The 17,188-nt window shown below is 40.1% G+C and overlaps 1 protein-coding gene across 1 annotated transcript in view; it reads right to left on the bottom strand.

The window, feature by feature from the left end:
* Positions 1–17,188, bottom strand: part of LOC124711812 (putative fatty acyl-CoA reductase CG5065) — a 156,147-nt gene that overhangs the window by 49,304 nt on the left and 89,655 nt on the right. The window lies entirely within an intron of this gene.

Genomic DNA, 17,188 nt, shown 5'->3' with positions numbered 1-17,188 from the left:
AGAGTTATCCTATAAGGGTTCCATTTTTACCAACTGAGGTATTGAATTCCAAAAACTAATAGTAATGATGTACCAAGAATAATGAGCCTGGTGTTGTGTTCTGAGAAATATTTCATGAGTGACAGTAAGGATAAATAAATGATTGATAGTGTACCTGGTGAGCAGTTCCATTGATCACACTGAGAATTATGTTATGAAATAAAATTATACAGGCAGTTGGTTTGGCTATTTACATACTCGAGTAGCATACATTAAAATTTTGAGTACCCAGGTGCATAAGACAAAATATTGCATAAAAGAATATATATTTCACTGTGATCTCCATTCCATTGTAGTTGTTTGAATCATTCTTAATGGTGCCTACAAAACTGGGAGCACATTCTCCACCATATATTTGACTTTCATAATTCATTTCATTGCTTTTATCCTCTAGGTGTTTTTTTTTTCATGTTATTCTATACTTGTATCTCTTTCTCTTTATTGCCTAAATTCACCTTACACATCTTCCTGGAACTCTGCTCAATTACTGTGGAGCTTCATAGTTCTCTAACCAGTAACACATTGCCATTGGCATGTGATCTGAATGGATAAGTATTCAGCACAGTAGCATCAGGTGATCTAACAGTGTGTGTACATCAGTGGTTCTCATATCTAAGACAAGCAGCAGAGATTTTGTAGAAGTAGAACAAAGGTGAACTGCTTTTGTCTCTACAGCATAATTAGGTATCAGGTCAGCCAATTGTAAGACACCTCTTCAGACAAGGAAAAATATTTCAAGGAATAAATCTCATTCAGGTTCTATCAATGACATTAAGTCAGCTTCTTACTATTATAACAGATCTGTTGTGCCTTTTGGTCCACTCCATCCCATTAGTGTTCTTAAGCAATTAAGGAGTCCTCTCCCTTTCATTTCATTGACACTGCAAAAGGAACATCTTTTAACCACTTTATTTCTGTTCAAGTCCAACTAATGGGGATGCAAGATAAAATAGTTTTGATGTCAGGTGTGGGGCTGTTCTTAGCAACATTTCTGACATCATGTATCACTATAGGGAACATGGGAGTAGAGAGTAGGAAGAAAATCCATTCAACCTCTCCAGCACAAATACTGTAAGAAGGAGAAGGAGAAGGAAAGGAGAAGGAGAAGGAGAGGGAGAGGGAGAAGGAGAAGGAAGCCTAGCAGAATCTATCAAAAACAGACAGGTTACACAAATAAGAAGGAAGCATGCCCAAAAGCCCAAAAGAATCTGTTTGAACCAGCCACATTACAGGAAGAGTAAATGAGACCATCCAGAATCATCAGAACTTGTAACAAGATGTGCAAGTTAAGACAATGTCACTGGACTACAATACGAAGAATAATGCAAGCAGGTCATATCAGTTTTATTTACTAAGTTATGTTTCAACTACATACCATGAGTCTTGCCAGTAGCCATGTGGTATAAGTGCTAGGAATTAAGGTCGCCTATACCTGGGGGCTACACACCCCCACTCACTCAGGGAAAGAAAAAAATGTAGTGTAGTCAGGTGTTTTTCTTTCAAGAAAATCATTTAAAAGTCAGTATTATGCAAATTTTTAACAGTGAGTACTGGAACTTTATAATGCCTGACTAAAGGTCACCATTTGTCTTTCAAAATATTAAAAATAGTGTATACCCCGAGGTCCAGTCCCCCTGCCCCACAAACTATCATACGGGCACCTTTGCTAGGAATACACTAGTGTTAATTAGTAAGTCTTTAAATGGAAATAAGCTAGAACTGAGGGAATTCAACAAAAATATGAAAGCAGCTGTCAGTTTGGGGGGAAGATAAAGCTTTAGTATTTTAATAGTAAGATTAAAAATAACTGGGCTGCAAGGACAAAATGAACAATGTCTGACAACACCAATACACTTGGTCTAGCATGGGAAATTCTGGAGTACAACTATCCAGATAAAATAATGATTGATTTTTATGACTGCCAGATGCTCTGAGACAGGCAGAATTTTGGGAATCAATAGCTTCATGGAGTAATCATATCAATGAGCTATCAAAATTGTTTGGAATGAGAGTGACTGAAGCAGCACAACTAAGAAGTGCATTAGACTCAGTATATGCCACAGGACAGGTATGTTTCATATAAGGTTTAATGAATGATAGGATGCAGTCTATTGTCAGGAGTCAAGGAGAAGAAATAAGATGAGTGATTCAGTAGAAGCCACATTACAAGAAGAAAGTTCATTACTGTTGATAAAAGAAAGGGATAAGTTCCCTACAGCAGCCTGTAAAGAAGTAGACCTTAGGCAAAGCAGGGAATTGAAGTGATACACTTGTGAGTGCAAATGGTTTCAGACTTGATGCTATCATTATGAAAAACAGGACATATAGATACCAAATGTATGAGGATAGTTATCTATGAACGATGTCACAATATGCAAGATTGTAAGACACCTAAATGTTACAGATGGAATCAGTATTGATGTATCGGGTCAAAGGCTAGAGAGATGAGATTAGTGAACCCAAAGGGAAATGATGAAAGTGGAACACAACACCATCACATGTCACCACAGTAAAATGGAAGATTAGAGTCCAAAACTGCACAGTGGAAAAGAGATAATTATGGCTGAGTGTCGTGATGTCAGGAAATATGTAAAATTATTACTTGATAGACAAGCACACAAAACCTCCTACAGGAGGAGCAGCTTCTGAATAAAAATTCGTTATCAAATATATTTGGAGACTGAAAGGAGTCATGCAAGTTGCAATGGACATATTGGGATCTACAAAACTGTGTTCGCTCATGGTGGGAATGGTACCAGTAGAACACTGATTCCAAGTCAAAGGAAGAGGATAGGACATTCCCTTTAAACAGGTTGAGATTTTTTGAAGAAGCAAAATGATATGATAAAAGAAAGTTCAGAACTCAAGGTCAGAAAATTTCCTGTGAACAGTACATGAGAAAAAGCCATTGGTTTTCCAAGAACTCATAATCAGGTGTCACAAACAAAAACCTGTAAAAGTATGAAGTGAATTCCACACAAACTGTGCAAGAAGAAAATGAGTGGATGTCACAAATGGGGAACAAATAATCTGCTTGGTATGGACAAACAGAGATTGAGGTTTGAAACTAATACAAGTCATGAGGTAACTAATGTAGGCATATTGTAAAAGGATGAGTTATCAAAACAAGATTGGATATTACAATAAGATGGAGGAAAGAACAAATTCTGATTGTGAAACAGGAGAGCATTTCCTCATTTGATATGGAAGTAGGAGGTACTGAAAGACATTTATGTACCAGAGTCAATGCTATACATAAAACAAGAAAAATGTTTAATAAACCTGCTACATACAAATGAGTTCAAGTGTGACTTATATTCAGTAAAATTAATGGCAGAACCAAACATCAACGTGCTACTTCTAGAACACAGGGAGGTGGGGCTGACATATATCTAATCTATCTCATGGATTAACAATGAGGGTTGATGAGACAGCAAGTCAGGATATGGTTTTTAGGCAGTTTCCCACTTCCTTCTGGTTTGCCCTGGGCTGGTACCCTCATCCCACCTTGGCTATATGCAATGTAAACATTTGTGAAAACATTCTTATAATTACACATGAAATTTACTTGAGGCAATATTATGAGAAGGAGAGTTGCCACTCACCACATAGTGGAGATGCTGAGTTGCATGTGGTGAGTAGCAACTTTCCTTCTCATAATATTGTTACATTCCATCCTGCATTTTCCATTGTTTGAAATTTACTTGAGACACAAATTGATGAGGGTACACAGATTCCTTCCCAGGGAATGATGTGAATAGGATACTGCTGACCATAGATGTTTAGTCTTTTTAAACCCATAATCATCAACAAGGCAGAAGAGTTAGTGAGAGTACTGCCTGACAGGATAACCCAGGCAGGACTAAACCACATGGAAACATTTAGGAATTGCACTGTTCATGTAAGGGAAGCTGGATGTACAAGACATTTAAAAGGAGAGGAAAAGTAAGAGTTAGATATGCTCTGTAGTCAATATTGTGATATGTTTTACCTAATGGGTGACAAATTGTCACACACTGAAACAATGATGCATGCACTTCAAGTATTATAAAAGCATACATGGAATGTCATAAATGTCCCTACAGAATTCATGAAGCACAGAAGAAAGTTGTATAAGAATGCGTAGAAAAAATTTTGGAAGACACCGTTGGAAGTCAAAGGCCAAGGTTTGTGCCCTAGAAAGGGGATGCCAGCAGGCAAATAAAATATAGATTCATGACAGAGTACTAGAAGATGAATGACATTTTGGTTGGAGAGGCTTTCCTCATCCCTAATGTCAGCGAAATAATGGACCAGTGGGGAGAAGAGAAATATATTTAGCTATTGGATACAACCACATATTTGGAAAATGAAAAACTGGGTGAACTTCCTTTACTTAGAATACATGAGAATGCCCACATAACTAAAAAATTCATCAAGCACTTTTCAGAAGTTAATGGATGCTGCTTTGTCAGCATTACAATGAAAAAAGTTTCTAGTATATTTGAATAATATTATTTGCTATGGAAGCACACTGAAAGAGCATAGTTTTTGATAGGCTGATGAAGCACTCACAGAAGATCCAGCCATATGAGTGTGAATTTCCTAGGATCAGAGTGATATTTTGGAGTACAAAATAACAAAGAAGGGGGAAGAGCCTGATAAAAGAAATGTGGAAAAAGTGATGAACTTTCCAGTCTGCAGGACAACAAAAGAGAGGGTATCTCGCATTCACAGGATGTTATTGATAGTTCATTCCCAAATTTAGCCAGATTGTCAATATACCACACAATTTCCTAAAGGCAGAAATACCATACAAGTGAGCAAACAAGCAGCATGCAGCTTTCAAAGAGTTAAGAGAAAAATTGGTTAATCCTACCAACACTTAATTGTCTCAATTTTGAGAAACTGTCTATAGCAATCACTGATGCCAGTGGAAAAACAGTAGGAGTGGTACTGTCACAAGCAAACAATGGTTAAGATTTGCCAGTGGCATATACCTCAAGGTCACTCAATAAAACAGAGAATTATTATTCTGCAACCATGTTATAACACTTAGCAATAGTGCGGGCTACAAATCAGATCAGGCCATACACATATGAAAGAATTTCATCATAGTAACCAATCAGAAACTGCTGGCATCGATGTTCAGAGTTATAGAACCATTTTTCACAATTCTTGAAGAGGAGGTTGAAGCATGAAGTATACTTGTGCTGTGTGGTGCATAGGGTGGGAAAATTAAATGCATTAAACAAAACACATTCCAGTGAAACACAACTACATGTAAGACTCGTAACCAAATAGGACAAAATGGAGGAAGATAATGAAGAAATTAATGCAGAGGGGAAATACAAAATATGATAGAAATGCATGATTATCCGTTAAAAGGATATCAAGGGATTCACAGATCATTAGACCACATAAATATCACTAAAACATGGAAGGGATTGAAGAGAGATGTTAAGGAGTACTTTTGAATGTGTGACACATGACACAGGAATAAGTTCACACAGGGCAAATTGAAAATACCTTTAATGATTAAAGTTGTGGGTGAAACAATCTTTGAGAAATGCAGTATGGGTATAGTTGGTCCATTAAGTGTAACAGAGACAAGAAATAGATACATACTAACATTTCAATTAAGGACCAGGTAAGGTTGCATGGTGATTAGCACACTGGGCTCACATTCAGGATGGCCATTCAAATCCCTTTCTGGCCATCATGGTTTAGGTTTTGAGTGTTTTTCCTAAACTGCTCCAGGCAAATGCCAAGATGGTTCCTTTCTAAAGGGCACAGCTTATTTCCTTCCTCATCCTTTCTTAATCTGCATTGTGCTCCATCTCTAATTATGGCAATCTTCCTTGCTTCCTACCTTGAGTAAGTTTACTGTAGTGGCTCCAACAGAGCACCAAGATGCTGAGACAGTAACAAAAAATTGTGGAAGAGGCTATATTGCAGCTGAGAATTCTGTTGTTGTTGTTGTGGTCTTCAGTCCTGAGACTGGTTTGATGCAGCTCTCCATGCTACTCTATCCTGTGCAAGCTTTTTCATCTCCCAGTACCTACTGCAACCTACATCCTTCTGAATCTGCTTAGTGTATTCATCTCTTGGTCTCCCTCTACGATTTTTACCCTCCACGCTGCCCTCCAATACTAAATTGGTGATCCCTTGATGCCTCAGAACATGTCCTACCAACCGATCCCTTCTTCTGGTCAAGTTGTGCCACACACTTCTCTTCTCCCCAATCCTATTCAATACTTCCTCATTAGTTATGTGATCTACCCATCTAATCTTCAGCATTCTTCTATAGCACCACATTTCGAAAGCTTCTATTCTCTGCTTGTCCAAACTATTTATCGTCCATGTTTCACTTCCATACATGGCTACACTCCATACGAATACTTTCAGAAATGACTTCCTGACACTTAAATCAATACTGGATGTTAACAAATTTCTCTTCTTCAGGAACGCTTTCCTTGCCATTGCCAGCCTACATTTTATATACTCTCTACTTCGACCATCATCAGTTATTTTGCTCCCCAAATAGCAAAACTCCTTAACTACTTTAAGTGCCTCATTTCCTAATCTAATTCCCTCAGCATCACCCGACTTAATTAGACTACATTCCATTATCCTTGTTTTGCTTTTGTTGACGTTCATCTTATATCCTCCTTTCAAGACACTGTCCATTCCATTCAACTGCTCTTCCAAGTCCTTTGCTGTCTCTGACAGAATTACAATGTCATCGGCGAACCTCAAAGTTTTTATTTCTTCTCCATGAATTTTAATACCTACTCCGAATTTTTCTTTTGTTTCCTTTACTGCTTGCTCAATATACAGATTGAACAACATCAGGGAGAGGCTACAACCCTGTCTTACTCCCTTCCCAACCACTGCTTCCCTTTCATGTCCCTCGACTCTTATAACTGCCATCTGGTTTCTGTACAAATTGTAAATAGCCTTTCGCTCCCTGTATTTTACCCCTGCCACCTTTATAATTTGAAAGAGAGTATTCCAGTCAACATTGTCAAAAGCTTTCTCTAAGTCTACAAATGCTAGAAACGTAGGTTTGCCTTTCCTTAATCTTTCTTCTAAGATAAGTCGTAAGGTCAGTATTGCCTCACATGTTCCAGTGTTTCTACGGAATCCAAACTGATCTTCCCCGAGGTTGGCTTCTACTAGTTTTTCCATTCGTCTGTAGAGAATTCGTGTTAGTATTTTGCAGCTGTGACTTATTAAGCTGATAGTTCGGTAATTTTCACATCTGTCAACACCTGCTTTCTTTGGGATTGGAATTATTATATTCTTCTTGAAGTCTGAGGGTATTTCGCCTGTTTCATACATCTTGCTCAACAGCTGGTAGAGTTTTGTCAGGACTGGCTCTCCCACGGCCGTCAGTAGTTCCAATGGAATATTGTCTACTCCGGGGGCCTTGTTTCGACTCAGGTCTTTCAGTGCTCTGTCAAACTCTTCACGCAGTATCGTATCTCCCATTTCATCTTCATCTACATCCTCTTCCATTTCCATAATATTGTCCTCAAGTACATTGCCCTTGTATAGACCCTCTATATACTCCTTCCACCTTTCTGCTTTCCCTTCTTTGCTTAGAACTGGGTTTCCATCCGAGCTCTTGATATTCATACAAGTCGTTCTCTTATCTCCAAAGGTCTCTTTAATTTTCCTGTAGGCAGTATCTATCTTACCCCTAGTGAGACAAGCCTCTACATCCTTACATTTGTCCTCTAGCCATCCCTGCTTAGCCATTTTGCACTTTCTGTCGATCTCATTTTTGAGACGTTTGTATTCCTTTTTGCCTGTTTCACTTACTGCATTTTTATATTTTCTCCTTTCATCAATTAAATTCAATATTTCTTCTGTTACCCAAGGATTTCTACTAGCCCTCGTCTTTTTACCTACTTGATCCTCTGCTGCCTTCACTACTTCATCCCTCAAAGCTACCCATTCTTCTTCTACTGTATTTATTTCCCCCAGTACTATAAAATGAGGAGGGATTGAATTTTATTAGCAAAGTACTCACAGAAGTATGCAAAATGCTGTGAACCAAGGAGGTATAAACAACAGCATTCCATCCTCAAAATAACAGACCGTTAGAGAGAATGCGTATGACACTAGTGGAGTACATATGACATTTTATAAGTAAGGAGCATAGTAACTGAGATCTATGGGTACCATTCAAACAGTTGTGTTCAACATGATTCCACAAAATAGTACAGGATACATTCCATTTGAACTAATGTTTGAAAGAACAGCTAATATTCTGGTAATACAATAACTGTTCAGTACAATTACAAGGTATAAGTGTATCAACTTACAATGTGGATGCAAGAAACCCTCCAAGTGGTGTGCAAGAAATTAGGAAAGCAAAAGAAACCAGTACAGCTCAGTATGGCAGAATGCAGAATCCTAAATAATTAGAGATATAATACAAAGTTTTGCTAGACAACGTAACAGTGAGAAGAGGTCAATTGAAGAAGTCAGACTCACAATTTAGAGAACTGTATGAAGTAATAGTGATAGATTAACTGAATGTAATGATCAAAACTGACAGGAACAAGATAACGAAGGTGCCTGTGAGTATATTGAAAACCTATCTTTAATGTATTATACTTACAAAGTCTGTCCCAACATAAGTGAGTAGACCATAGTCGTTTTAATTTACAGATGAGAATGTTTCATTGTATGCCGATATGTTGTGCTGTGGTGTAATGAAGGTACAAGGAATCTTGGATAACATTGTGAAGATTCAGGAAATAGAGGTACCTCCAGGAATATGTTACCACCATCACGATGAGGTGGAGACTACAAACCAACACAAAATACTGTAACATACATGAATTTGAAAACTATGATAGAGAAATTTTATAAGATAATCAGAGTGGAAAATTAGGTAGCTCAACAGTGCCAAGAGAAATTAAGTAAGTTAAGACATTAACTATAATGAAAATTCCTGGATGGAACATACAGAAAATTAAGGAAAAGCAACCACTGACCTATAGTGGATCAATGTTTGGAGCACAGAAACAATGAACAGAAAACGTCATTGACACTAGCTCTTGAGCACTAGCACCTTTTCTAGCACTAGTGCTCACATTCATGTACACACAACCATGCAGAAATTCAAACACACTTACCCATGGCCACAGCAAGACTAATTATTGATGCTCGATTATTAATAGCAGTTGCCTGAGCTGATAGTTGTGAGGAGGAGATGGGAAAGGACTGATGTAAGGGACAGTGGGAAAGAAGCAGCTCTTTAGCCAGATGATTTCACGGCTGCACAACATGATGAAAAAATGCAGCAGTTACAACTAAAAGAGATACAGGAAAAGGGAAGGAAGAACTGAGAGGGCGCAAAAATGGAGAGGCCATTTGGATACTCTCTTCTAATACGTGATTCTCTGAACTTGCATTTTAAATTGACTCATGTTCTCAGTAACATTTGACAAGTTAAAGGACTTAACTGGGTACCTTTTATTGATGTACTGATTTCCCACCTGGTCCCAGATATAGCTGAGCGTTCACAATGTTTGTTGCACAAGGGAACTAATGTGATGTCCCAAGACCATTGTAGGGAACGTATTTCCTGTGGGCACCGGTCTTTTCCCTACTGTCTTCTGTCCACACCATTCCTTCTCTGTCCAGATCATGCACTGCCATCTCCCACCAATCTTCCTCCCCCACCCTGCACCCCTCTGTGTGAGCATTCTCCCACTCCTTCTCCTCTCATCTCTCTTCTGCCCCCTTTACAACACCTCCCCCTTCTCTTACCTCTCACTTTCTCCCTCTTCATCTTCACGTTTATCTTCTTTTCCCTCCCTCCCTTTTTCCCCTCTCTGTTCCACCCTATCCCTCTCACTGTTCTCCTCTCTCCCTCTCCCTACATCTCTCCTTGCATTCTTCCCTATCCCCTCCCTACATCCATCAGCTAAGGGAACTGTTATCATTGATCAAGCTCAAATAATTAGTCTTTCTGTGGTCACAGGAGTGTGCATTTTGGTGTCTGTGCTGTTGTGTGTGCATGAATGTGTGTGCTATTGCTAGAAAAAGAACTAGTGCTTGAAAGCTAGTGTAAATGCTATTTTCTGCTATATGTTTCTGTGTCCTATGCATCAATCCACTACAGCTGAGTGGTTACCTTTCCTTAATTTTACATAAGGTAGATTTTAGTAGAACTGAATGCAATCTTATATTAAGCAACAAAGTGAAGTAAAATCTAAAGAAACTGGAACACACAAAAGATTTGGTTCAGCAGTTGCAAAAATGGGGAATCTTTAACTCTGTAGGATAAATCAGAAAGAGATTGATCTTAACTCTGGACAAGACTAATGCTGCCTGTTGTAAGACTAATATAGGCAAAGGAGGTCAGGTCATAAAACTTCTTATACTCACCAAAAAAGAAGAAGCTGTAGTACGAACCACACTGTCAGGGTTGATTCAAACTGCAAATTTAGTTGCAACTAACAAATAGTTATTATGAAACAGGATTCTAAAACTACAAAATTAGCAAAATTTGCAAGCTACTTATTAAGACATGGACGACAGTTTAAAAAAGGCTTGCTGCATTCATAATGATTGCTGAAACAATTATTGTTCAACAAAGTAGGTACTGAACATGAACTGTGAGTCAGTGACATAGTGCATACCCAAAAGGGTATTTTGGCACCACATGTAATAAATCTGGGGCAAATAGTTAAGTATTTGACATTTATTTGTCACAAGGTGAAGCCACTGAGTCACAGACAGGCACAATTGGAAAAAAATCTCACTCACACACACAAGGGATCTTTCTCTGTGCACTACTACCTGACTGTGTCAGACATGAGTAGCAGTCTATTTGAGTTGGGTAGTGGGAGTAAGGAGGAGACATGGGGCAAGCAGGGAGAGGGTTAACAGCGTAGAGACAGTGGCAGATGCTAGTGCTGATTGAAGGAGCATTCAGGGACATGGCTGAGGACAGGATAGAGCTGCTAGGTGCAGCTTCATTAGGCGAGGAGGCTGTGCTGGGAGGGTTATGGGAGGAAAGAGAGAGAAGTATAGAAGAGGAAAGAATCTGTAACTGTGTTGGTGGGGTGGAAGGTGTGTGTGTGTGTGTGTGTGTGTGTGTGTGTGTGTGTGTGTGTGTGTTCTGTTACAGGAACAGGGAACATGATATAGGCAGATGGTGGACAGAGGCAGTTACTCCATCCTGAACTTTCAGCTTTAAGATTGAATCAGTATGATCTCACGAACGTGAGAGTCTCAGTACCTGTTTCAGAGGTTGGCAGCTACTTACTTCTGAAGATACTGGACCTACATATATTTGTGTCTGGTAATGTTGTCAGTTATGTGATTAGTGCCTTGCTAACTGAGAATACAACACTCAATATGTATAAGATGTTAAGGTGAATAATTAAAAGGGAAAATACACACATATACAGCCAGGAAAAGAGTATGTACTTACAAATACCAGTTAGAAATTGTATGCTAAACTTTCAGCATGCTAATTATCATGTTACAAAAAGATAAAGAAAGCAGAATGTATAAATAAACATTTGTAATGTGTCTTTGTATGTGCATGAGAAGTGCACAGATAAATTATTACAAGTAAAACATTTCCCATAGATTGTACATAGTTCGGATTGAGGGACACATGACAGTTGAACATGCTGAGAATCTGTCCCAGGCCACCAGTTTTAATGAGTTTGGATTATTACCATTTGTCACAGGTAAGTGTTTGGAAGATACCTATAAACTTGTACTTGAATAGCAGAATGAATTACACTGAGAAAAAAATACGAGGGTTGTTTTTTAAGTAAGGGCCGTTTTCATTTTAAAAAAAGATACAAATACTTTTGTAAAAAAACTTTTATTTTCTGATTCTACACGCTTTTACCTATTTTTCTACATAGTTGCCTTGTTTATTTAAGCACTTGTCATACCGTACAACTAAGTTTTTAATTCCCTCTTCAAAGAATTCGGCCGCCTGCTCCGAGAGCCAAGAGTTCACGGCCGCTTTCACTTCACCGTCGTCATTGAAGTGCTGCCCACCAAGATGGTGTTTCAGGTACCGGAAAAGGTGAAAATTGCTAGGAGCAAGGTCGGGGCTGTATGGTGCATGGTCCAAAACTTCCCAGCCAAAAGAATCAATCAAATCCCGAGTCTTTTGAGAGGTGTGAGGCCTAGCGTTATCGTGCAGGAGCAAAACTCCTTTTGTCAGCCTGCTGCGCCTTTTGTTTTGAATTGCTCTGCGGAGCTTCTTTAAAGTTGCACAGTAGGCATCTGAGTTGATTGTCGTTCCTTGTGGGATAAAGTCCACTAGCAAAACACTGCGCCGGTCCCAGAACACAGTTGCCATAATCTTGCGCTTTGACAGCGTCTGTTTGGCTTTGACTTTGACGGGTGAGGTTGTGTGTGATATGGGATACCCATGTTTCATCTCCAGTGACAATTTGGCTCAACATGTCATCCCCTTCTTCCTCGTAATGAATCAAAAAGTCCAATGAAGTGGCAAATCTCTTCCCTTTGTGGTCCTCTGTGAGGAGTCTGGGTACCCACCGAGAACACAGTTTCTTAAAGTTTAGGTTTTCAGACACAATTTTGTACAAAACCGATCTTGAAACTTGTGGAAATTCCAAAGAAAGAGTGGAAATTGTGAATCTTCTGTCCTCACGAATCTTTGTTTTGACTGCAGCCACCAAATCATCAGTGATCACAGAGGGCTGGCCTGAGCGTTCTTCGTCATGGACATTTTGACGGCCATTTTTAAACTCTCTAACCCATTGACACACTTTACCTTCACTCATTGCATTCACGCCATAAACTTCTGTAAACTGACAATGAATTTCTGCAGCTGATAGACTTCTCACGGTCAAAAAACGTATCACTGACCGTATCTCACACGCGGCGGGCGATTCAATAATCGTAAACATTATAAAGTAGCACAGTGATGCATACACATCAGCTACAGAGCTGCAACTTGCAGCAGTGTGAACGGGAAGGATGCTGGCAAGTGGCACGGTGGCTTGTTGCGGCGTCCGCGCGAACTACGGGACTAGACGCGCGAACGGCCCTTACTTAAAAAACAACCCTCGTATACAGCACTACCCAATAACCATGTGTGTGAATATAAGTTTACTGATAATAGTTGTAATTTATTACTGTTGTTTGTATTGTCTGTGTTGCAAGTACGTGTACAACACTCTTTCCAATTAGTTTGGAGGAGAAAAATGTTTCCACTCATTTTGTGTAAAGACTACCATGGTAAATACCACAGATACTACAAAGTTACCTTTAGGACAATGAGAGAGATCTGAGGACCTAGAAATATACAAAGAGAATCCTCAGGGAGATAAAAATGAAGTATATGTAAAAAATAGATGATGAAGTATAGACTCTGTAATACTGGAATGTAAAATATGTACTGAATTACAAATAGAATTTGTATGTGCCTTTCTTACGATGATATATTTAAGGCACATTGTTTAATGCTCATTAATTACTCTAGGGATGAAGATGTCATTATAGCTGCATGAACTAACACAAGTGTAATGCGGTAAGGTGACATAAGCAGGTGTTAAAGCCAAGCAGCCATCATAAGATGTGCTGTCTGCTTAAACAAAGTAAAGCTTTTAGGGGACTGGTAATGAAGAGGAAGTATACATTTCATAGTTGTCATGATCCTGATAAGGCCATCACACTCAAAACTCTAGAGAGATATCTTTGTGTTGAAAAAGTTCCAGAGCCTTGTGAGCCACAAGGGAAAGATTGCCATATGCGAGACACAATGCCTGTAGAAACAGGAAAAGTTCCAGAATCCTTGTGGTAGCTCAGGGCTGGCATCAGAGAGAATTCAGTCTGGAGAAAAGAGTCATAAGTGAGTAGCCATCCTAGAAGCAGCCATCAGGAGAATGACAGTCAGGGAGTTATGAAGTGACAGTGATTGAAGTCATGAGAGAGTGAATTTATGCTGAGGCAATCTGTAAGAAACCAGTAATATACGGCAAAGGAGTCTGTGGTCTGGTTGGATAAGTATTCAGCAAAGTAGTATTGAGTTATAATAGAGATAGTAGTGTGCACATAGAATAATGGACATCAGTAGTTCTCATTTCTATAACAAGTAGCAGAAATTTGACAGAATTAGAATAAAGCTGAACTGCCTTTGTGTCAGCTACATAATTAGGTAAAAAGCCAGCCAACTGTAAGATACCACTTCTAGTAAGGCAAAAGCTTGAATAAATAAGTCCCAGTCAGATTCTGTCAATAACTAATTAAACATGAGGAACTTCCTACCTTTACAATGGGTCTATTGTGCCTGGAAATCCACTCCATTCCACTACCTGTTCTTAAGCAATCAAGAAGTTTTATCCCTCTCACTTCATTGACATTGCAAAAGGAGTTCCCACAACCATTTCATTATCACTTAAGTCCTGGACACAACTAACAGGGACTCAACAAGCATGCTGCATGCTGGAAAGGGCTGATAAAAATGACAACGATAATGGATAACAAATTTAATAGCTATGAAAGTCACAAATTCTGCAAAGTCCTCCATAGTTCACAGTTTCTGCCTCTCTTTCCTAATCATAAACTAGTTTTACAAACTTTTCATTCGCCATGTTCTGTCTCTTAACCATGCCACCTCCAATACCATTAACATTTCCTTCTTGCTTCCATGTTTCTCATTTCCTCCCTTTCACATACTTTTTATCATTCAAACACATTCATTTTTCTAACATTTATAGTACATATATTATGAAAAGGAAATTTGCTACTCACCATATGGCACAGATGCCGAGTAACAAATAGGCCCAATGAAAAGACTGTCACAAATAAAGCTTTCGGCCATAAAGGCCTTCATCAACAATAGACATATATACACGCACACACACACACACACACACACACACACACACACACACACACACACACACACACACACACACACACGGGCGCGTGTGCTAACGCAATTCACACACATGCCTGGACTGCAGTTTCAGGCAACTGAAACCACACTGGAAGCTGCAGCACCAGTGCAGGGGGGGGGGGGGGGGGGGAGGGGGGCAGAAAAGGAGACAGGGAAGGGGCTGGATGGGTGAGGACAGTGACTAACGAAGGCTGAGGCCAGGAGAGTTACAGGAACGTAGGATGTATTCCAGGCAGAGTTCCCACCTTCGCAGTTCAGAAAAGCCGGTGTTGGTGGGAAGGATCCATATGGCACAGGCTGTGAAGCAGTCATTGAAATGATGAAGGATGTCATGTTTGGCAGCATGTTCAGCAAAAGGGTGGTCCACTTGTTTCTTGGCCACAGTTTGTGGGTGACCATCCATGCTGACAGACAGCTCGTTGGTCACCATGCCCATATAGAGTGCAGCTTAGCTTGTAGATCACATGACTGGTTTCACAGGTAGCCCTGCCTTTGAGGGGATAGGTGATGTTCATGACCGGACCAGAGTAGGTGGTGCTGGGAGGCTGTATGGGACAAGTCTTGCATCTTGGTCTGTTACAGGGGTATGAGGCATGAGGTAATGGGTTGGGAGCATGGGTTGTGTTAGGGTGGATGAGTATATTGTGTAGGTTCGGTGGACAGCAGAATATCACTGTGGGAGGGGTGGGAAGGATAGTGGGCAGGGCATTTCTAATTTCAGACATGACAAAACTATAGCCTCACCCACAATTACTTCTCCTTTGAGGGCATTACCTATGAACAAATTCGGGGTACAGCTATAGACACCTGCATGCCACCATCCTATGCCAACATATTCATGGGCCAACTAGAGGAATCCTTCCTGGAAACCCTCAAACCTAGACCCATCACCTGGTTCAGATTCATTGATGACATCTTTGTGATCTGGATTGCGGGTGAGGACATCCTATCTACATTCCTCTAATACCTAAACAATTTCTCCCCCATTTGCTTTACCTAGTCCTGCTCAACCTAAAAAGCCACCTTCATAAGTGTTGACCTACACCTCAATGGTGGCTACATCAGCACTTCCGTCTATATCAAACCTACTAACCACCAGCGATACCTCCATTTCAACAGCTGCCACCAGTTTCATTCCAAGAAGTCCCTTCCATAAAGCCTAGCCACCTGTGATTGTTGCATCTGCAGTGACCAGTGGTCCCTCTCGAAATATACCGAGAGTCTCATTGAAGCCTGGACAAACCGTAACTATCCTCTTAACCCTGCAAAAAAACAAATCTCCTGTGCCTTATCTTTCCAGTCTCCGACCACCTTCCAAAGTCCCATCGTCTGGCCATAGAGGAGCATTCCCCTCATAACTCGGTACCACCTAGGACTGGAGCAACTGAATTACATTCTCCACCAGGGTTTTGTTGTGCCCTGAAGTTATAAATGTCCTATCCACTATCCTTCCCACCCCTTCCACAATGGTATTCCACCATCCATCGACCTACACAATATACTCATCCACCCTTACACAATCTCTCCTCCCAACTCCTTACCTCATGGTTCATAACACTGTAACAGACCTAGATGCAAGATCTGTCCCATATTTCCCTCAACCACCACCTACTCCAGTCTGATCACAAACATTACCTATCCCATCAAAGGGAGGGCTATGTGTGAAACCAGTCGTGTGATCTACAAGGTAAGCTGCAAACACTGTGCTGCATTCTATGTGGGCATGACAACCAGGAAGCTGCCTGTCCACATGAATGGCCACCAGCAAACTGTGGCCAAGAAACAAGTGAACCACCCTGTTGCTGAACACGCTGCCAGACATGGCATCCTTCATTTCAATGCCTGCTTCACAGCCTGTGCCATATGGATCCTCCCCACCGGCATCAGCTTTTTGAACTGTGCAGGTTGGAACGTTCTCTGCAATACATCCTACATTCCTGCAACCCTCCTGGCCTCAACCTTCATTAGTCACTGTCCTCACCTATCCAGCCCCTGCCCTGTTCCCATTTCAGCACTACACAGCCATCGTTCTATCATCACACTCAGTCTTTTTACTTCTTTCCTTTTTGACGACTATGTCTATTGTTGATGAAGGCCTTTATGGACGAAAGCTTTATTTGTGACAGTCTTTTTTGTTGTGCCTATCTGCAACAGCATCTCCGCTATATGGTGAGCAGCAACTTTCCGTTTCATAATATTGTTACATTCCACCCTGGATTTTCCATTGTTTGATTATCATACAGCTAT

Source organism: Schistocerca piceifrons, chromosome 8 (genome assembly GCF_021461385.2).
Source record: "Schistocerca piceifrons isolate TAMUIC-IGC-003096 chromosome 8, iqSchPice1.1, whole genome shotgun sequence".
Lineage (NCBI taxonomy): Eukaryota > Metazoa > Arthropoda > Insecta > Orthoptera > Acrididae > Schistocerca > Schistocerca piceifrons.
Note: the sequence above shows the minus strand (reverse complement) of the source record. Positions and strands in the feature narration are given on the sequence as shown.